This window comes from Sciurus carolinensis, chromosome 4 (assembly GCF_902686445.1).
Source record: "Sciurus carolinensis chromosome 4, mSciCar1.2, whole genome shotgun sequence".
Classification (NCBI taxonomy): Eukaryota; Metazoa; Chordata; class Mammalia; order Rodentia; family Sciuridae; genus Sciurus; species Sciurus carolinensis.
This window is the reverse complement of record NC_062216.1, coordinates 56308389-56331817: the sequence shown is the minus strand read 5'-3', so window position 1 is coordinate 56331817 and position 23429 is coordinate 56308389. Positions and strand designations below refer to the sequence as shown.

Below are 23429 nucleotides of genomic sequence, written 5' to 3'. Positions count from 1 at the left end.
ACAGATGCAATGCAATTCCAATTAAAATTCCAGTGACATTCCTCATAGAAATAGAGAAAGCAATCATGAACTTCATCTGGAAGAATAAGGAACCTTGAATAGCCAAAACACTCCTGAGAAGAAAGAGTGAGCAGAAGGTATCACAATACCAGACCTTACTATTTTGGTACCAATACCATGCCGTTTTGTTACTATTGTTTTGTAGTAGAGTTGAAGATCTGGTATTGCGATACCCCCTGCTTCACTCTTTCTGCCAAGGATTGCTTTAGCTATTCTGGGTTTTATATTCTTCCAGATGAATTTCATAATGGCTTGCTCTATTTCTGTAAGGTACATCATTGGGATTTTAATTGGAATTGCATTGAATCTGTATGGCCATTTTGACAATATTAATTCTTCCTATCCAAGAACATGGGAGATCTTTCCATCTTCTAAGGTTTTCTTTTTTTTTTTTTTTTTTAAGTTTTTTTTTTTTTTGCGGTGCTGGGGATCGCTAAGGTTTTCTTTAATTTCTTTCTTTAGTGTCCTGTAGTTTTCATTGTAGAGGTCTTTCACCTCTTTTGTGAGATTGATTCCCAAGTATTTTATTGATCATATTATTTTTTTCGAAGCTATTGCTAAAGCAATCCTTGGCAGAAAGAGTGAAGCAGAAGATATCGCAATACCAGATCTTCAACTCTACTACAAAGAAATAGTAACAAAAACGGCATGGTATTGGTACCAAAATAGAAAGGTGGATCAATGGTACAGAATAGAGGACACGGATACAAACCCAAATAAATACAATTTTCTCATACTAGACAAAGGTGCCAAAAATATGCAATGGAGAAAAGGTAGCCTCTTCAACAAATGGTGCTGGGAGAATTGGAAATCTATATGCAACAGAATGAAACTAAACCCATATCTCTCACCGTGCACGAAACTAAACTCAAAATGGATTAAGGATCTCGGAATCAGACCAGAGACCTTGCATCTTATAGAAGAAAAAGTAGGTCCAGAGCTTCAACATGTCGGCTTAGGACCAGACTTCCTCAACAGGACTCCCATAGCACAAGAAATAAAAGCAAGAATTAATAACTGGGATAGATTCAAATTAAAAAGCTTTCTCTCAGCAAAGGAAACTATCAGCAATGCGAAGAAAGAGCCTACAGAGTGGGAGAAAATCTTTGTCAATCATACTTCAGATAGAGCACTAATCTCCAGAATCTAAAAAGAACTCAAAAAATTCTACACCAAGAATGCAAATAATCCAGTCGACAAATGGGCTAAGGAAATGAATAGACACTTCACAGAAGAAGATCTACAAGCAATCAACAAACATATGGAAAAATGTTCAACATCTCTAGGAATAAGAGAAATGCAAATCAAAACTACCCTAAGATTTCATCTCACCCCAATTAGAATGGCGATTATCAAGAATACAAGTAACAACAGGTGTTGGCGAGGATGTGGGGAGAAAGGTTCACTCATACATTGCTGGTGGGGCTGCAAATTAGTGCAGCCACTCTAGAAAGCAGTGTGGAGATTCCTTAGAAAACTTGGAATGGAACCACCATTTGACCCAGTTATCCCACTCCTGACCTATACCCAAAGGACTTAAAATCAGCATATTACAGAGATACAGCCACATCAATGTTCATAGCTGCTCAGTTCACAATAGCCAGATTGTGGAACCAACCTAGATGTCCTTCAATTGATGAACAGATAAAGAAACTGTGGTATATATATATACAATGGAATATTACTCAGCCATAAAGAATGATAAAATTATGGCATTTGCAGGCAAATGGATGAAACTGGAGAATATCATGCTAAGTGAGATAAGCCAATCTCAAAAAACCAAAGGAAGAATGATATCGCTAATAAGTGGATGATGACACATAATGGGGGGGGAGGGGTTAGTGTTAGGGTTAGAGTTAGGGTTAGGGAGGGGGGCAAGAATGGAGGAAGGAAGGACTGTATAGAGGGAAAAGAGGGGTGGGAGGGGTGGGGGGGAAGGGAAAAAATAACAGAATGAATCAAACAACATTACCTTATGTAAATTTATGATTACACAAATGGTATGCCTTTACGCCATGTACAAACAGAGAAACAACATGTATTTTTGTTTACAATAAAAAAAAAAAAATACCAGACCTTAAACTATATTACAGAGCAATAGTAACAAAAATGGCATGGTATTGGCACCAAAGTAGACAGGCAGACCAATGGTACAGATTAGAAGACACAGAGACAAACTCACACAAAAAAAGTTACCTCATACTAGACAAAAACATACAATGGAGAAAAGATAGCCTGTTCAATAAATGGTGCTGGGAAAACTGGAAATCCATAGGTAGTAAAATGAAATTAAACCTCTATCTCTCACCCACCCTGCACAAAACTCAACTCAAAATGGATCGAGGACTTCGGAATTGGACCCTGAACCAAATAGAAGACAAAGTAGGCCCGAATCTTCATCATGTTGGCTTAGGATCAGACTTCCTTAACAAGACTCCCAAAGCATAAGAAATCAAAGCAAGATTCAATAATTGGTATGAATTCAAACTAAAAGCATCTCAGTAAAGGATATCTCAGTAAAGGATACAATTAATAATGTGAAAAGAGAGTCTACAGAGTGGGAGAAAAAATCTTTTCCACACACACTTCAGATAGAGCATTTATCTCCAAAATTTGTAAAGAACTTACAAAACCTTACACCCAAAATACAAGAACTCAATCAATAAATGGGTCAAGGAACTGGATAGACACTTTACAGAAGAAGATATACAGGTGATTAATAGATATATGACAAAGTTTTCACCATCTTTAGTAACTAGAGAAATGCAAATTAAAACAACTCTAAGATTTCATCTTACTCCAATTAGAATGGATATTATCAAGAGCACAAACAATAATATATGTTGGTGTGGATGTGGGGGAAAAGGCACACTTTTACATTGCTGGTGTAGTTGCAAATTGGTGCAGTCACTCTGAAAAGCAGTATGGAGTTTCCTCAGAAAACATGGAATGGACCCACCTTTTGACCCTGTTATCCCATATTCCTCGGTTTATACCCAAAGGACTTAAAATTAACATACTACAGAGAACCTTTTTATATTTCTGAAGTCCACAACTATAAAACAATAAATCTGGGTTGTTTTAATCCACTAAGTTTGTGGTACTTTGTTACAGTAATAATTGGAAATTAATAGAAATTTTGGTACCAGAAGTGGAGTACTACTTTAACAAATACTTATTAATGTGGAAAGTGCTTTTGAAATGGGCAATTGATAGGCCTGGAAGAATTTTGAAAAGCAGGAAAGATTTTTAAAAATAAGTTTAGATTGCTTTAAAAAAGTCTATTGACAAAGATATGAATATTGAAGACTTTGTCAAGGAGGGCTCAGAAGAAAATGAGATTCTTGTTATCTGCAACTGTAGGAAAAAGAATTTTTGCTATATAGTAGCAGAAATCTTTGCAACATTGTGTTCTGCAGTTATGCACAAAATATTTTACAGCCTGAAAATGTAGATTTAACTGGGGGCTTTACAAGCAAAGTGTTCAAGGCGTAGTCAGATTTCTTCTCAAAGCTTATAGAAAAATGTGAGAGGAAAAGACTTGTTAAGTAAAAAGGAAATGAGAACTGATGAATTGAGAAATTCTCAGCCTACCCACATTAGAAAAAAAATGCTAGAATTGGGAGGTCCACTCTCATGAAATCATGCTCTGGGGAGAAAGGCAAAGATATAACTGTATAACTTTAGGCTAGTGCCTTAAAAGATTGAAACAGAGAGTTCAATCAGAGTGAATTTAAGAAATTAGGTATGTGACTCATGGATTCCCTCAATTCACTCAAAAGAATGCAGAATAGATGGTAGAAGCCTCTTGGATAATTCAGTGAATCTCTGTAAGACTCATCAGAGACAGTTTTTGGGAATTTCACACCAGCAAAAATGTTGCAATGGAGTTCCAGGGGAAGTCTTTACCCCCATTTCTTTCTATGAGAGTAAAGATTACAGTGACAATTAAATATATCTTTTCCTATGTTTTATATTTAGAATAAAAATGCAAGAATTTTCTAAGTTTAAAAATTTAAGACTTGAACTTTTTACTGAGACTTGAAATTTTTCAAAATGAAATGTTGGAAGAAAAATTATTTGAGGTATCAGAAAAATGTATAATATGAAAAATTTTCTTCTTTGTTCATATTAATGAACAATGCAAAGGCGTGAATGATGGAGCGTCTAAGTGAACAGGACTAAGAGGTTACGAAAATTCATAGAAAAGCACAGCATGGCCCATAGTGCTGATGAGGGCCTTTGCGGAGTGGAGAAAGAAAGAGAAGGCAGAGTACTAATTGAAAGAAGGCTGTCAGACCCCACAAATTCTACAGACAAAAAAGAGGCTGATGAAATTATATAACTGCAAAACTTTCATAAAAAAGAAGGAAGATTCAGATGACAGAACCTAAATACCAGAGAATTAATCCCAGATTTTAATGAATTTTTAGAATTGCTTGAGATCAGGGATTTTTTTGCCCTTCCTTTTTTGAATGGGAATACCTATAACCATTTCTCTCTGCCTGTCGTATTATTGCATTCTGGGAAAGGGTTCACTTGTTCCTTGGGTTTTGAGTCCACAGGTGAAGAGGAATTCTGTCCCAGTGTGATCAGAGCCAGAATTTCATCCTTTCCTGATTTAGATGATGGAATTTGGGACTTTTAAGTGATGAGATTTTGGAATTTGAGTTGAAGTTTCATGGGTAGAGACTGGTAGGGATGTTGGGATGAGGTAAGAGTATTTTGCAAGTAGGACAGATGTAAACTATTGGGAGGACTGACAAATAATGACCCACCCCTGAGATGTTCATCTAGTCCCTAGTTCCTTTAAATGTGGAAGAGCAAAGCAAAGGAGTCAAAGTGATATAGTGCAAGAAAGACTCAGTGGTCATTGCTGGCTTTGAAGATGGAAGACAGCCATCCACCAAGGAAGCCAGGCAAAGCAAGAAAAGGGACATTCCCCTAAAATCTCTAGAACCTTTGGAAAGAAACATACTCTTTTCTCATTTATACATTGATTTAGCCCAGTGAAATCTATTGTGGACTTTTGACTTCCAGCTGATAGAATAATAGATTCTGTTGTTTTAGTCCACTAAGTTTGTGGAAATTTGTTATAGCAATGATAGAATAATATTATAGTTGTAAAAGTCATTTTAGGAACAATTGGTGAATTTGAATATGGACTGTACCTTAGAAGATACTGAGGAATTATTGTTAATTTTATTAAGTGTGTTAATATTTTTGTGATTATATTGAAAAATTGTTCATTTTGTAGGACCTACAGACTGGAGTATTTGAGGGTATCATGAGGTTTATGCCTTTTTAAAAATGATTTAAAAAAATACATAGACACACAGATAGGGGTAAAAACAGTGAGAGAGCAGGAGGAGGAGGAAGGAAATGAGGCAAACATTAATAATTGGTAAAGTAAAGCAGATACATGTTTTTATTGTACTGTTCTTTGAACTTTTCACTCAGTCTTGAAGTCTTTGATAGTATAAAGTTGGAAGAAAAATTTCTGACATATCAGAAAAATATATAACATTAAAGATTTTCTTCTTTCTTTGTTCTTGTTAATTAACAATGCAAAGCAATGAATGATGACGTGTCCAAATGAATGGTACTGAGAGGTCATGAAGATTCCCAGGCAGAAGAGCACAGCAGGCCTGGAGTGCTGATGAGGGCCTTTTAGAGAAGAGGAAACCTGAGTTGAATCTTGAAGAATTAGTGGAGGAACAAGGATGCACCTTCCATAAGAAGTATATAGCATGAGCAACTTAAGGAAATGAAGAATGAGTGAAGGGCGGTATGTGTGGGGGGTCTGGATGACTGCCTGGCATGTCACATTAGAATATTGAGGAATAATCCACAGAGTATTCACTGGGTAACTTTGAGAAGGAAAGGGAGAAACAGACATAAGGCAAGATGATTCAGTATATGATCACTTTATTTGAAGCAGATAGACTTATAAGCGAAGTCACCTACAATGGGAACATTAATGATGTTTAGAAAAGGGAACATTGAAAAGAAAACAGAGATCTAAAACTTAGGAAGACCAGTCTGGTAGCATGCAATGTGTAAATGGATTTGGTGGTGCCTTGGATTAGAGATGTAGAATGCAGGTAAGATGCTGTTTTAATAATCTCATGTGAGGTGATAGTGATGATTACCTTCCCAAGATTGGCATGTGAGAGAATCTCCAGAAGAATGGAACATTGATTTCCCTTCCTTCCTCTCTTGCCTTTCTTTCTCTTTCCACCTCTTTCATTTCCTTCCACTTTCCTCCCTTTTTTTCTTTTTCCATTCTCCTTCCATCCTTCTCCTTCCTCTCCCCTTGGAAAGACAGGTTTGGGAGAATTTGTATTTGGCTTGCCTTCATGAATGCACTTCAAGGATGTGCCTTCCTCCCTAGTTGGCTCTGTTGTTCATGTTTACTTTGCTGGCAGTCTTCAAGCTCCTCGCAGAGAAAACAACAATAAAAAGCGAACTATTTAAATCCAGTAAAAATGCATTTCTAAGAATCAGGCACATATCTGCCCAGCTGATAGGAACTGATTCCTGGAACGCTGATATCTCTCTCTCTCACAGTTAACTTTAAGGATTAGCAGCTTTTGAGGAGCAGCAGAGAACACGTCATGTTATTTATACTAATCTAATGTTTAGCTGCCACCACTAATACCTTTCATCTTTTTCAAGTCTTCATGGTTTAAGACCTTTCAATGAGGACCTGTATAAAAAGGAATGTGTCAAAATAAATATTCTAGCCTTGGTTTAGAGAATGCCACAAGATCCAGAAAATGTGACACCCAGAAGACTCCGTGGAAGTGTAGAGAAGGAATGGCGGGGGATTGATAGAAAATCTTAGCACTTTTGGGGAATTTGTAGCCTAGAAATATGTGAGCAAGCACCAAAAGCTTAAATGAAACAAGAGAATTATTATCTCCCTGAGATAGGGAGAGGAAGACATCTATTTTCTTCTGCACACACTATCTACCCTGACTTCATGCTTAAAATAAAAATAACAGCTGAGAGTTTGGTTCTCTTGTTCTTTTCTCTGTTACATGCCCAACCCAATGCTCAAAAATTAGACTGAATGAATGCGTAGAAGAACTGAGAGAACAAATGAATGTCTATAATAATCCACATACCTATTAACTATGGCTGTGGTGACTGCTGCTTATCCATGGTGTGCTTTCAGGGATCTCCAGTACCATGGTAAGAAGAAGGCCAAGATATCAGGCCACTATCTTATGAAGTCAGCAAATGTAATTTTCTTTACTTTTGTGTATTTCAGTTAAGCTTGAATTTTGAACCAACATCTCATCAAGATAAGCCTACTATCATCTCCAAAGAGCCTCCTTATCTATCCAGAAAATGGAATGCTAATCTAGATGGGGAAAGAAGAGCATGGTTTCTTATTCTTCTGATGGATGCACAATGCCCTTATTTGAATTTTGTGTTCTTTCCTTTCCTACCAGATAACTGGAATTTTGAGAGTCAATGGCTAGAAATGGTTCCATTTCTTCCTACTTATTCTGATGGTCATCCTGTGCCAGAAGGGTTGAAAGAAGCCTACTCTAAGTTGAATGAACTCTGAACAAGTGAATTGATATAATGGAAAAAAAGGGTAAAAACCAATGTTAATAGTACTCCAAAATGTCATCCCTCCAAAAGTAATGTGTAATAAATATTTTACCACATATAAGTACTATAAGAAAACAGGGAAATATCCCACTACAGTGGGTCAAGACAGTGGCAAGGAAAGAGTGTCATATGTGGTGACTATTTTATTTCATTCTTAAAAATTAAATAGGCATCTATCAAAAGAAAAGATGGGAAAAAGAGAAAGTGAGGATTCACAGTGGCCACTGAGAAAGCATAGTGCAACAGTTAAGATGGAAAGCTCTGAGATGGGGCAGGAGGAGCCGAAGGTCAAATTGTGATTTTCCCATCTTGTGCCTGAGTGATACTGGGCAATTAGCTAATCTTTCTTAGCCTCCATTTTCTAATTCACAAAATGGGGTGATAATACATACTTCATAGCTTGTCTGTGAAGACAAAATTGGACAATGCTCCTAAAGTACTTAGCACTGGACAGCATTTTGGATACTGAACTGGTGCTGAGCAATTATTACCAGCTATTTTTCGAGAGCAGAATTAATGTAATAAGAGAAGAGGTAATGAGACTTAAGCTGCATTTTCAACATACTAAAGATTCGGTAACTGACTAGATGGGGACCATGGATAGTGAGTGAATTAAAGAAGGCCTCTATTCTGGATAATAGCAGTGGTCAGTTTAGACAAGTAGGAGCAGGTTTTGGGGAAGGAGTGAAATCACTCTGGTTTGCACAGGATGAGGTTGAGATCCTGGGCCACACCCATGTGAGAACACTGTGTTAGTTGCTGTAAATATGTACAATAGGACTGGGTATCTTCTCCCTTTTCCAATAGATACTAATACATGCTGAATTGATCTTTTTAATGTAAAGTTCATTCAATAAAAAGACACTAATCACTGCCAAACTTAAATAGTTCCAAAAATATCAGAATGCAGAATTAATTAAAATGGTGAATCATTTTTAAACATTTTCTCTGCATCAGGAACTATGCTAGGAAATTATACATTACAGTGCCAAGAACTGTACATTATTTCATCAATCCTCACTATGGTGGACAGGGAGCATTTTAACATACAAATGCATGGAGTCATACTGTGAGAAGTGGCACTCATTATCAAAGAGGAAATGCATTGTCTTGTTTGGGCTCCATTCTGAACAATTCAGATCCACAATCTGCCTCCAGGACAGAACCATTATTGGGCCTTTCTCTGACTGACTGCAAGGATATAGCTGGATAAAGCTGTGGGCTGGGACATGGTAAAGAGACAGAAAATGATGAGAAGCAGGAGATTCGATGAGAATGGTCTAGGTACAGGGCAGAACTCATCTGTATCTTCCTTTTGAGTCTCAGAATTTTTAAGATCAATTACCAGGACCAAGGAATACTTCTGGTAACATATGGTCCCTTTATGTCAACCTGACACTATGAAATAAAAGAGTTGTTTACACTGGGATCCAGCATCTTCAGTGAAGTTAGGGGCAGAGTGAAGCTTTGGGAAGCATTGAAATCAGAGGTTTGGCAAAATCACCTAGAGAGAGCATGTGCTGAAAAGAGAGAAGTTTAGGAATAAATCTGTAGACAAAATTAGCATTGCATGGACAGGGAGAATTAAAGGATTTACCCAATGAGACTGAGAAGAATGTCAATAGAGGCAGGAACAAGTCTAAAGACAAGTGGTGTGACTGGAAGGAGGAGAAGGCAAAGCTTCATTCCCTGGTGTAACTGGTCCACCTCTGAGTCCCAGTGGACCATTATTAACCTCATGGTGGTGGCAAAAAACAGAATTTAATAGGTTTTGGCAATAATTAGTTGGTAAAGACAGCAAGATCAGAACATTCTTTGGAGAACTTTGCCTGTGAAAATATGAAGTGTTAATAGGATGGTAGTTAGAAAGAAAAGGGTACACTGGAAAGAGAGAGGAATGTTGTGACGTGGAAGAGAATGCATCAGGTTTATAGGTGGATGTGTTTACCGGTATTTTAGTTGGTCCTAATGAGAACAATGTAGAGGAGGAAAAGTATACTTTGGCTCACAATTTCAGAGTTTTCCATCTATAGATGGCAAACTCCATAGCTCTGAGCCTAAGATGAGGCAAAAACATCATGGCAAAAGGACATGGGAGAGAAAAGCAGCTCAGGACATAAGGATCAGGAAGCAGAGAGGGAGAGAGCTCACCAGGGACAAAATATAAGCCCCCAAATCACACCCCCAGTATCTACTTCCACCAGCTATGCTGTACCTACCTGCAGTTACTCCCAGTTAATCCATATCAATGGATTGATCTACTGATTAGGTAAAGGGTCTTATAACCCCATCATTTCACCTCTGAAAATTCTTGCATTGTCTCACACATGACTTTTGAGGGACACCTTATATCTAAGCCATAACAATAGGGAAGCATGTTTCTGGTGGTGTTTCTATGTTTTCTGTGTCTTTAACAGAAATAACAGCATGAGCTTTAAATTATGCATGGGTTGTTTCGGAAGGATGCATCAGGTCAAACACCAGCAGTAGACAGATGGGGCTTGGGGAAAAGAAAAAAAAAAAAAAAGGCTGAATACATGCAACACTGGAACTGAACAACATCAAATAGGGAAGGGTAGTTTTCAATATTATTTATTCAACTTAGGCTCCTGTGTACAGAGAGTCTTCTCAGGTCTTAGATTACCTTACACCAAATCCACACTGCCTTGACTTGTCTCTCCCTGTGTTAGACACTTGAGATAAACATATTTTAATTGGCTCTCTTTCCTCTCTTCATGTAAATATAGACTTGTGCTTGTCTTGATCACATCCTTCTGGACTTTGCTAGTGAGAATATAACTTTTAACTAATTCATATGGCATATGTATTGTACAACACATGCATCCAGAAGCTAGGAAATAGATGAAGCAAAGCTCTGGTTGCCTTCTCAGACACACAAATCCCAGTAAAGTGGAGGACTATCACAATCACCTAGGGGGAGAATTCAAGATACACCTGCTTCCCAGGCATTCTGATAGTGCCTACAGATAGATACATTTTCTTCCTTCTCTATCTACCTTCCCTCCTATTCCACATTCCCTTTTATTCTACCTCTCAAGAATCACATCACAAATACTGAGAGTGTTAGGATAATTACTATTCATCAAGTGTGTCATACACCATAGATTTCAAAAATGTGGAATATATATAAACAAACTAGTCCAACACAGTACTCAAATTCAAGCTCACATATTATTAGTTGATTTTTCACATGCCTTCTTGGGAAGGCTGCAGATGAGCCATAACTAGGACTTTCTAAAGGATTCTGGAGGTCCTTAGAGCTGTGGAAGTCACAGAAGAGAGCTGGTGAGAGGAGTCTTGAGGTAGTTTTAACTGATATACTCAAGGATATTTTACTGGGCATTTGGATTCCAAGTGACTCAACTTTTCTGAGCTAACTACTATGTGCTAGACCAGTGAAAAATAATTAATAAAATGAAATATCTGCTAACATAAAATTGCCCCTGTAATAGAAGTAGGGACACTAAACAGTGTAAAAATTGTGTTCAGTTAGGAGAAAGTATGTGGGCTGACAGGAGGGGCACAGGAAGTCACACTTAATGATTCTAAGGTCAGTTAGGGAAGCCTTCTTGTAGGAAGTTTTATGTGATAATGGCTTTTCATATTTCAATAGAAGCACTAAATGCTTTCACTGAAGGAAATGGACTAAAGGAATTGTGGACCCTGGGACAAGTTGTAAGGTGTTTCAATCTTCCAAGTCTCTGGGTCCCAATTACACCAAGAACATGGGATGGGCCAGGCATACTGCCTGCCTGATTGCAGGGATAGACACAACAACCAGAATCTTCCCTCTACAGACAGAAACATTCTGATGAATTTCACTATGGGGGCTTTTCAGAATGTGTATTCCTCCCTTTCCTACTGAATTTACTCCAAAGAAAAAGTAGAAAAAAAAATCTAAGAATAAATCAGCTACATTTTTTTAAATCACAGCTGTGAATACCACTAAAAAGCAAAAGTCTGTGAGAAATAACCTTGATTCATAATGCTATGCGTACTGGGTGAATGGCTCAATAAAATGCAATATTTCAGATGGATTGCTGGGTTGGGGTGACATCACAGGCAGGGATGAACACAGAGCACTCCATACACAGCAATGCAGAGCACATTCCAGAGTGATGGGGACTGTTAGCAATACGCTATCTCTGTGTTCATTGTGTCTTAATTGATGTAAATGGCCTTAGAGACATGTGTGATGGGAACATATCTGTGAAAAAGCACAAATAAAAAGCTTTGTTTCTCCCACCAGTAATGTTATTTCATTAAAAAAGGAGTAATTGTAAATCCAACTGAAGCTGAGAGGAAACAATTCTTTTAGAAGCACGTAGCAGGAAATAAAACAATCTCCAAACAGAAAAGGAAAAAGAATTAACACATCAGAATTCCCTTCGAAAGGAAAGAGTGAACATCTCAATGGACACTGCCTTATTATTTCCCAGATCCATACAAATTGCCAGTCAGAAATCCATAAATTATAAGTTAAAGACTTTCCTTAGAGATTTCCATTTTTGCTAATTTGGATCCACTATTTTTCCTATAAATATTAAATTGATCCTTTAATTCATAACTCATATGTTAAAAAGACACTGATTATGGCCAAAATTAAACAGTTCCAAATCATGTCAAAATGCAGACTAAATAATAGCTAACCATTTATTAAATGTTTTTCCTGAGCCAGGAATTTTTCTTGTTCTAAGGAACAATACATTATACTGCCAACTGCTATATATGTTTTAATTATTTAATTCTTACAAATACCTCACGTGGTCTTTACTAGATGAGGAAATAGCAATACTGATCATTAAGCAATTTGCTTAGGGTTACATAATTAGGGTGAAAACAGGCCCAGAATGTACTCATCAGCAGGTCTGTTGCCAACACCCATGCTGGATACTTGCTCAGAATCTGACCAGAGAAAAACATTTCAATTATTTGTTCAGTTGATTGCTCAGTATCCAGTTCTACGTCATATACAGAGTTTGGGTACAAACAGGTTGTGTGTATAGGAGCAGAGGAGTCTGGATATCTGGGTCTTCCCTTTCATACTTTCTAATCCCAAGTTGGATGCAAATTAGGCAACTAATGAATAAGAAGCATTTTTAAGTTGACATGTTATGCTATCAACATTAAGGAATTCTTCCTCCTCCTCAACACTGACTACCATCACAAGAAGACACAGAGTAATTAATATTCCCTCTTTTTCCAATATGCAGACCTCTGTATGGATATTTTCACCACTGTATCTATTATAGAGGATAGCAGCAAGCAGAATGTTTCCTATGCTTTTATCAGTGTTTAGATTCTGTGACTAGACTTGCAGGTGACTGTACCTGGGCCAGGCCCTAAAGTCAGGATAGCTTACCCCATCAGACTTCTCTAGCAGAACTCTGTAACAGCCAGCGAGGGCTTCCCCTTTCCCATTGGTTGTTACTTCACTCTCGCAGCACATCTTAGTGCTGAGTTTGACCTCGTATGAAAAATTTAGATGAAGAAAAGAAGTAGTCTGGTGCAGGACATAGAGCCAAGAAGACTCAGAGCAGGATGTGGGACACAGGCAGGTACTTGAGGAAAGGATTAAGGTGTACAGAAATATGGATTTGATGGGTTTAAGGAACTGATTATCAAAAGGAAAGAAAGAACAAAGCTCCACATCATTTGAGAATAGCTATACCTGAAAACAACTCATACCTGAGTTTTATCCGTGGACTGTTCAGTTAAATCAGTCACTTATTTTCTAATTTATTTATATTCACATTAACATTCATTTTTATATTTATTTTGCCTAAGTCAAGTTGACTTGTATTTCTATTACTTACAAATGAAGCAACTCTAATGCAAATAACTAGTGTATAAGTTGCATTTCTGATAGCCTCCAGATAAGATGGCCTGCACCAGAGAGGTTCCACATTAGGAAGGAACATGGTCCCCTTGGAGCGTTTCTTAACTCATACCTTGCACTCATACCTCTGTGTCTCCAACAGACCCCCTACCTTGAACACTATCCTGTACATGACAGACTCAGTGTTTGGTTTGTTAAATAACAATGAAAGGGTAAGCCCTAGAGGTGAGTGGAATAGTACAGCCTCTTAGATTTGAATGAAAACAATGACTTTATTGGTAGGAAAGAGACAAATCCATGAGCTCTGGAAGGCTTATATTGTGCAACAGCAGAAAGTAAGTAAATAATACTTTACCCCTACCAGCCCATCTCAGCTGGAGCCACTGATTCCTGTCATCTGCAGGCTCAGCAACATTCCATTTCACAGCTGATCCTGACAGGGGCTAAGTGTGAAACCTTAGCTCAACTAGCTATCAAAATTGGAAATTAGCCGTGCTTCTATCCAACCAGGTATACAGGTAATGGGAGTAATTATAGGGCACAGGCTTGTGTACCAAATACCAGTCTTTTAAAAACTCCCCTCACTTGTCTTCTACTTTAGGTTTCTTTCTCTTCCATTTTCACTAGAACTCTGTCCACTAAACAGTATGCCTGGTTGCTTAGCCATTGCTGGCCTATCTTATGAATCCTGCTTTACATATAAGCTGCACATAGGTGACATCTTACTTTACACATATGCTCTGGTCCCTGTGAGTTCAGTGTTGTGGATCATTTAGGGAACAGGACAGGTAGTCTTGGACTTTCTCTTCAGTAGCCTGTACAGTTTTTTCTTGGACTTTTTCAGACACTAACTCCTACCCAACCAGACCCCACTCACCATGCTCCTTTAAGCCCTGATCATTAGATCTGGGGCTTCCGGTGCAGAAGTTCATCCCCCAGGCTGTAATGTGACCAGTCTGTCTTTCTCCTGTCTTGTTATTTTAGTTGCTGAACCACAAATGTCTGATGTCTGTGCCTGATTTATGGTGAGCAGGAGGCAAAGGTGGGGTTGAGTGCTTGATTGCAAACACCTGAACCAAACCTGGTGGGTTTTTTTTTGTTTGTTTGTTTGTTTGTTTGTTTGTTTTTTGTTTTTTTGTTTTTTTAAAGTATAACAGGACTGGTTTTAATCAGGTGTGGGGAGACCCATGGGCATGGAAATGACTGTCCAGAAGGAACATACTTCTTTTATATTCACAGAACCAGGAGGTTTGGTCTGGCATAGCCTTTGGGAAGGTCATATAGGAAAGCACCAGGATCAGGTGAGAGGAACAAGAAGGAACAAGGGGGAAGCAGACAAGAGCGTTTATTGTGGTTTCCAGGAGGAGGAAAAGTAAAGGACAGGTTAGCAGGTTTAGGACCAGCTTGTTTGACCAATCCCAGTGTACTATGAGGCATAAGGGGGTCCCTAGTCATCTGCTACTTAATTCTGAGGTGATTAGGACAGGGGAATAGCGTCCCATAAAGGAGGTATGGGTTCTAGATTGACTGGTTTGCAAATGAAAGAGTGCTTGCAACTTAGTCCTACTACACAATCTCTAGTAATTGACTAGTTGGGAGGTGATGTTCATTAGGGTCAGCAAGGCCCCGAGATGTCACAGTAAAAATAAAGAAACTAGAAACATGATTATTATACCTGGATAACTTAGATAAGAAAAGAATTTGCCGAAAGACTATATTGATTGAATAGCTCACTGAATTGATGGAGAGAATGTGAAATTAGATGGGAAAATGGGCAAGATTCCAGAGAGACTCAGGTAGTGAAAATGCAGCTGGCACCTCAGCCCTTGTTGTACTGAGAAGTAAGTCACTGCTGGGTCATTATTTTGAAGTGCTCTAAAAGACGAGGGTTTTCTCATTCTAGGGGGCTGGGTGAGATGGCCAAAGAAAAGTCAAATGTTTATGACAGTTATTCAGCATGAATTAGAAAATGAAGGGACTAGAGTTTAGATAAACAGCCAGGGTAGGAAAAGAGAGAGATGGGGGGGAATGTTTGTTATAAAATCACCCAAATATCCAGGAAGGGACTCTAGGCACTTGACAGTGCATGACAATTGATGGAAGAGGGACAGAAGAATCAAAGTGATATCTGAGACTTTGATGCAGAAGTGTGCTGAAGTTTATTGATTCCAGGATATCTATGTGTCAATATCCAGGGAAGGGGTAGAAATGCAGCACTGGAGTTATGGTGGTCAGATAGGGTGGAGAAAGGGGGGTATAGTTTGCTTGAATATTTTCAATAATCAAGTTGCAAGGGAAGGGAAATTCTCTTTGGTAATATATAGAGAATTTAGAGATGTTAAGGAAATTAGATAATGGCAGGCTGACCCTTGATGAAAATCTAGTTAGTGCATGAAAAGAGAAAGAAGAGCTGGCAGAATTCAATTAGGACTAATAGTATGGTGTGGGTGTGGTTTGTCCCCCAGGGGTTCCTGTGCTGATCCCCATTATGATGGTGTTTATGTGGTGGAAACTTTCAGAAGTAGATACTAGTGGGAGGTGATTATATCTTTAAGAGGGTTTGGTGATTTTCTCATGTGAGTTCATTCTTTCTGCTTATGACAGCATGTTGTTATAAGGGAAAATGGTACCTGTCTCACCATGGAATCTCTTTTGTCCTCCTCTTACAATATAACACCGCCCACCATGAGATCTTCTCCAGAGTTAAACAGACATTGGCACCATGATCTTGAACCTTCAGAACTGTGAGTGAAATAACCTCTTTATTTTATAAAGTGTCCAGTCTTGGGTATTTTGTTACAGCAACACTAGATGAACTAAGATAACTAGTATGATGATCTGGAAGGGAAGTAGGAAAAATCAGGAGCTTGAAAGAAATTACTTCAGTCTATAACTAGGAAATTTTGGATTCATTTATATGGAAAGAGAACAGCATCAAGGGAACAAATTAGATTAGAGTTAACTGTGTCCCAGAGAAACAAAGTTCATGGTATGTAGTACTTACACAAGATTTGCAAAGGAAAGGAATATATATTCCAGAATTTTCTCTAATTCTAACTCACATTTTTCCAGTTTCCTTTCTTCCCACTTCAACTTTATCTGTTACTCAATATAAACTTGCAAAGGTTCCAAACAATTCAAAGGAAGTTGATTTACTGGTATCCCTATTCTCTCTCTCTCTTCCCTATCTGACAAACTCCTTTGTTGTATAAACCCAGGAAAGTCAAAGTGGAGAAAAGATTATGTTTTGGCTAGAAAACTAGAGCAAGGTGGAAGGAAACGTATAGTCTTCATTCTTAGCTGAACCAAGGAAGAGAAGTTGAGCCAGAAAGCCATTGAAGGGCAGCTGTGAAGAGTAAATGACCTCCAAAAGAGGCAACTATATTTATATATTCATTTTCCATTATATATTATTTATTTATTGTGTTTTGAATCAGGTGGGATTTCATGAGTTCTCAGGTCTTATACTCATTTTTTCATACTGAAGGTAATACAAAGAATACACCTTGGGTTGATGTAAGATGAAAAGCATTAGATATAAACCTCCTTTTGAAAATACTATTAAGATCCTGATTCATTGCAAACATCAAAGTATGCCCAGGGCTTAGAGTTCTTTTCTCCCTCCTTCCTCCATTTCCAGTTCTAATCAAACATGGAGGAAAATCAATAATGAACAAGTCTTATCCTTTGAACTGCTAGAACCTGCTGAGGTCTGTGTATATATCATCACAAAGCACACACACACACACACACACACACGCACACACACTCAGACATCCCTACAACTATCTCTAGCCAATTCCAAGTTCTAAAATATTTAGTTCCTCTGAGACTTTAGGGTTGCTGACCTGTTTCTTCCTCTTTCCTCCCCTCCCTTAACCCTAGGTCCCAAATCCCATTCATCTTCATGGCCCCCACAGGGTCTGATTAAACTCCACTGCAGCTCTGCTTCTATTCTGGCTGAGCCACTCACAGTTGGAGGAGATGGAGGAAATGCAAAAGGCAGAAGAGCATGCAAGAGGCCGTCCAAGCAACGAGTGTGGTGAGATGGGTCCCGACAAGATTTATGGGCCCTATATCACAGCTGAAAGGCTGGAGGTGGTAAAACCCGAGCACTGGCAGTAATTTATAGGAGCTTGTTATGACAGACTTCTTGATTGAGGATGAAAAAGATGCCATTAAAACAAAACCAAGCTATCCAGGATGTTGTTGTAAACAACAGGCCTCTCTACCCAGCCCCAGCATCAAGCAGATCCATAATTCTCAGGAAGTTGAGGGCGTGCAGGCTCCAATGGAAGAATTCTACCTTCAAAAATCCATGGAAAGATGAAAGCAAGGCAAGGACAGTGCAAATCTGCTGAGGAGGAGCTCCTGGACTTCTTGTTCCTCCTTTCCTCCATCAGAGGCCACTGCGCCCTTTGAGAGGTGTTCTCTACCTTGCATCAGCCATGACACACTGGCTGGGGATGATTGCTGGTAGGATGCACACCCTTGGGGCTATTGGCTATTCCAGGTTGCTGCACAAATAAAACAGTATACGACTTATGCCCAATTTCAGATCCTACCTAGGGTGAATTTGACTTCCTCTCTCATTCAGGTATAACCCACCTAAGAGTAAGGTAGCCCCCTATTGCTTTAAAGCAACTTCTATACAGGATCGGATCCCAATAGTCTGGAGTTGCAGAAATAAACCAAAAAGCAAATTAAGCCCATAATGAAGTCTTTCTCAAAGCTCTAAACAGGGGTCTCTTTCACAATGCACTGATACTTAAAATAGTCTTTCCCCATTGGCTGCTCACACAAGCTTCAAGCAACACCTGACTCTACTCTTTAAATATCAATGTCCATCTCTACATCCTTGATCATCCAGGTTCATTATCATTCTTCATCTCTTTCCTTTCATTCACATGTCTTCCTTTCTTTTACTTGGGAAAACCTTTTTTGTTCTTTCAAAAATAAACCCAGTCAACCCAGGCACTTTTCGGTTATTGCCTTTCCCCTAAAGTATATATTTACTTTCATTTTGAAGCAGAGAATCAATGAAGCAAGGAAGAATATTTCTCATAGAGTCTAAGGGGAGGACAAGCCACTGACAAAATCCTCAGGATTGGGATGGCATTAAGGATTGAGCTCAGTTATAGGACAAAGATGAGAGTAAGAGGTATTAACCATGAATGAATATTTTTGCCTCTGTTTGGGAGGAGCACAAATAAGGGAGAGAGATCTTCTAATGGAGAGTACTTTGAATTTACTCTAATTCATTTTTATGTTTAAAGTAAGTAATTTGCAAGGCATAGCACTTTGTCAATTACAAGGACTCACTTGCTATTCCCTGCCATAACTCCAGCACGGAGCCCACGGTGAGGGAAAGCATGCTGCCAGGACCTCGCCTGCTGGAACACACCCCACACTAGATTTCCATGTCCCCAGACTGCTTTCCTGCTGCAGGGCTTCATTTCCTTTCCTCTGAGTGCCGGCTTTGATCTCTGCTTGCCCCTGTCAGACAGCTCTGGGCTCTGGCGGGAGAACAGATGCAGGGAGAAGCCCTTGCCGTGATGCAAAGGTAAGAAGAATGTTTCTTAATAAGCAATACCTGAGATTAAAGAGGTACGTTCAGCTTCATTTGACTTAAAACTGCTTTGCTGCAAAGCACTTGCCAGTATTAGTCCCCTTCCCCCTCCACAACCTCCTTCTTTACAGTGCTGGACCTCAGGGACATTCTCTTCCCTTCCCAGCTTCTTTATTCCATCTCCTCTCCCCACCTGCAGTCTCTTCCCTCTGACTTCTTACCATGGTACGAGTAGTTTCCAGTCAACCTACCACTCCTGGTGCATTCTACCCAGTGGAGAGAATAACCAGAACTAGTGGGGGTGGAGTAAAACCTGGGTCAGAATTCTATACAGAAAATTTCCAGGACACGATTGCTCCTTGGCCCATGATGACAGTCACTGACCTGTGTATGCAGCAACTTATCTGTGACAAATATTATGGTGGAACCACAGGACATTTGTCTATGTCTGGACTACACAGTGGTAGATGTATGTGCATGAATCCACAAACTCTGATGTTCCTGAATTATATGTTAGTTTTAAATCACAGTCTTTTGCTTTAGATCATGGGCTCTGGCCTTGTTGCAGATTGAATACTATATTATCTCAAAATTAACATGTAGAAGTCCCAATCTGCAACATGTGAGTATTAAGCAGTGGTTGTTTGGGGAGGTAATTAGGTTTACTTGAGTTCATGAGGGTAGATCCCCCATGATAGGATTAGTGTCTTTAAAAGAAAAAGATACCCCAGAGCACGCACTCTCTCTCTCTCTGCCATGCAAGAACAAGCAAGAAAACAGCTGTCCACACCTCAGGAAGAGAACCTTTGCCAGGAATTAAATTAGCCAGCACCTTGATCTTTCAGTTCCCAGCCTCCAGAACTATGAACAATAAATGTCATCTCTTTTTTTTATTGAAAAATTGTTATTTATTTGACAAACTTCTGAATTAAAATAAATGACAATAACTTGTATATATACTAATTCAAAACATTTTCACTAAGCACCAAGTAGAACAGTTTCTTATCTTTTCACCAAAAACACCTTTATGATTGAAAGACTGCTTCAAACTTAGTTTATTTAGGATTTTAAACAAGAAACCTAAAGCTGCCTATCAGAGCTTCTAATTAGCATAAGATGACCAGGTTAAACCCTTTTGAGTAAAAAATAACTTTTAAGTTTTGACCTATACATTCCAACCAAGGGGATATATTGGCCTCAGACTGATCAACACAGGTCATCAGTCCACAAAACAAATATCATCCTCATAGTACACAAACAAAATGAGTAAAAAAAAAAAATATATATATATATATATATATACACACACACACACACACACAAAGTGAGTACAAAGTATCATGTAAAATACATGTTGTATATATTCAAGGGAAGTAATGCCTATTTCCCATGAGTATACAATGCAGCAAGGGGCACAGAAACAAGTACCGTACACTAACCCACAAGGCGAGGAAGGAATGAAAGTCCTGTGCCTTGGAATGGAGTGGAGTCTTCTCGACCAGGGGGCATCCAGGCCAGACCAGGAACATGAGTGGATATCAAAGCATGTGGGGAAGGATCTTCCTTGTCTGAGAGGACAAAAGAGCCACAGACCTACTGACTACTCAGAAGACAGTGGAGTGCAGTACTGGCGGAAGGGATGTGATCTAAGAGAAGCACACAACAGAGAACAGAAAACCTCCTCCAACAAGAGGGCAAAATATCTTCCCTAGAGGAGCCACGAGCTCTCTCTATAGAGGTGAAGAAGCCCAGGATCTCTCTGCAGGTAACCCTCTACCCCAAGGCCCTAGTCCCTGGGAATCAAATTCATGAGCAAGAATCTTCCTTCATGTAAACTGCCTTTTCTCCAAAAGGTAAAACAAAAGCACAAGCAAACAACACAAAATTCAAAAGCAAAAGAATCAGACCAAGCTTTGACCCCCTGTACTTAACCTATGTCCCAGCCGTTGTGCTAGAGACAGGGTCTGCTTTGTTACTCACACTGGTTCATTACTGCAAGGCATCTAGCATATCATGCTCCTAATACAGTTCCCCATCAAACAGGCAACACCACACAACACAAATTCACCTAAACAAATGGCAGCATCAACTTAAGGATCTACTGTGATATTACTACACTAACAGTATATTTTAACCCTTTTTCTGATCCATTTACAAAAAAATTTACAAAATATCTACACTACTATGGAAACATTACAAACATTGTATTAGATTCCTCTTCTTGAGGCAGTTCAAAGTCTTGAGACAGCAAATTTACATATTTTTTCTCTACTACTATGAATGGGTAGTAATTGTAAAAGAGCTAAAACCAAACTCTTTCTCCCCTGATTCTGGAGTATTATAATTTTCCCCCTCAGATAATAACAAACTAACAACTGGAAAAAACTATATAAAAGTCATATAAAAATTTTAAAAACAAGCAAAAAAAATACAAGAAGGAATCTGTGTCATCAAACTAAGTCTAAACTTTGCTACAAACAAAACCAACCTCACTTGGTTCACCAAGCCATAAGCATTTTATAAACTAATCAAGTAATTAACAGCTTACAAAAATCGGGGAAATTTTTAGGTGGAAACAAAATTAACACCAACTCATTCCCTGGCAAATAAGTCTTCTAAAATGAGGTTTGGTGAAACTGTTTCCAAGAGCCTACCTTGTAGACCAGACCCCTCTCAGGTCTGCTTCAGAGGCGCAGGGATATTGGCAGAAGCCTGCTCCAGGTAGGCCAAGGAGCCCTGAGGGACTTCGGCTGGCTTTTTGTGCTGCACATTGATGTCCTCCAGTACCTGCTGCCAATGCCTTAGCTTTGTCAAATGCTTCTGCACCAGCACATCTTTCCGCTGCAATTCATTCCTTAGTTCTGAGACATCCTCTTTGATAACTTGCTCTGGTTTCTGGACAGACAACTGCAATCTTTTCTGTAGAAAGAAGCATTCTGTCTGTCTTGCAATGTCTAGAAACTTCTGGATACACTGATCAACACCAGTTTGAACTTCTTTCTGATCGTTGCCATTGACATAATCCTGACTCACGAGGGAAGCAAAGCAAGCCTCAGATGATGACTCCAGCTCAGTCCACCAAGGTGCTGCTAGAAGCTCTCTGTGCACCAGGTGCTGCGTGGAGAAGGGAAGCCTGGCATGGGAGTCCCAGCGCGGGTGGCGGCAGCCCCAGAGGCTGTCGGGAGAACATAACGCCCAGCGGAGCCTCCATGTTTAAATGTCATCTCTTTAAACCACTTTGTTTATGGTAGTTTATTATAGAATCCCAAGAAGATTAAGAGAGGTCCTACATGTCCAGAGTTTGAGCATGGCTACTTGCTAGAAGTGTGACCTTAAAACAAATCATTTAACATCATTGTGCCTTGCTTTTCTCATCTATAAAATGAGGTTAATTTCACTGCCCTAACAGGGTTGTTACAAGAGGTTTTTCTCATCTTCATGTTGTGCACCAAACACTGGGGTCTTGTGATGTTCCTCGACATCAGGGTAGAGGAACAGCTAGTATATGGCTAATATCCTCTTAGGCTTGTGTAGACACCTGGCTCATCTGAACACACCTGGGCCCTTTAGATCCCATGATTTTCAACTGATGTCTGTCAGCATCAATGGACTTGGTTTTTGGCACAATTACCTATGTGTTCATTAGTCTAGATGCCCCAAATTATGATTATTATGGTTTAGATCTGGAATGCCCCCAACGTCTCATGTAAAAAACATGAGCTCCAGTCACAATGTTGGGACTTTTGGGCAATAATTGGATTACAAGAGCTCCAACCAAATCAGTGGATTAACCTATTGATGGTTAAATGGACTACTGGGAGGTAGGAACTAGAGAGAAGAAAAAGATCATGGGGGGAGTGCTGTGGAACGGGGTTTGTCTTTTCAACAGTCTCTTCCTCACCCCATCTTTCTTCACCCTAGCTGCTGTGAACTGTATAGCTTTCTTCTGCCATGCCTCTCCACCATGTTGTGTCTGCCTCGGAGTCAGTAGTCCATGGACTGAACCTCTGAAACTCTGAGCCGAAATACATCTTTCCTCCTTGAAGTTGTTTGTATCAAGTATTTTGGTCACAGCAACAGAAAGCTAACACAATGATCATCTCAAATCCCTCTAGTGTAGAAAATAAGACTTTTGGAAACAAAATGAGAAAATAAAATAAGAAAAGGTTTTTTTTTTTTTTTTGTTTTTTTTTTGCCTGCTTTCTACCCTGCTGTATTCCTCTGTAAGAAGACTGAAAGAGGCTATTGACTAACTGAAAATGAAGAACCAAAGAGGAAAAACCAGGAGTAAAAAAGCAACTTAATAACTTCAAG

The 23429-nt window shown here is 39.0% G+C and overlaps 1 pseudogene; it reads right to left on the bottom strand.

Annotated features, from left to right (window-relative positions):
- Window positions 1–21788: 21788 nt before the first annotated feature.
- On the bottom strand, window positions 21789–22326 carry LOC124981871 (mediator of RNA polymerase II transcription subunit 28-like; annotated as a pseudogene).
- Window positions 22327–23429: the final 1103 nt, after the last annotated feature.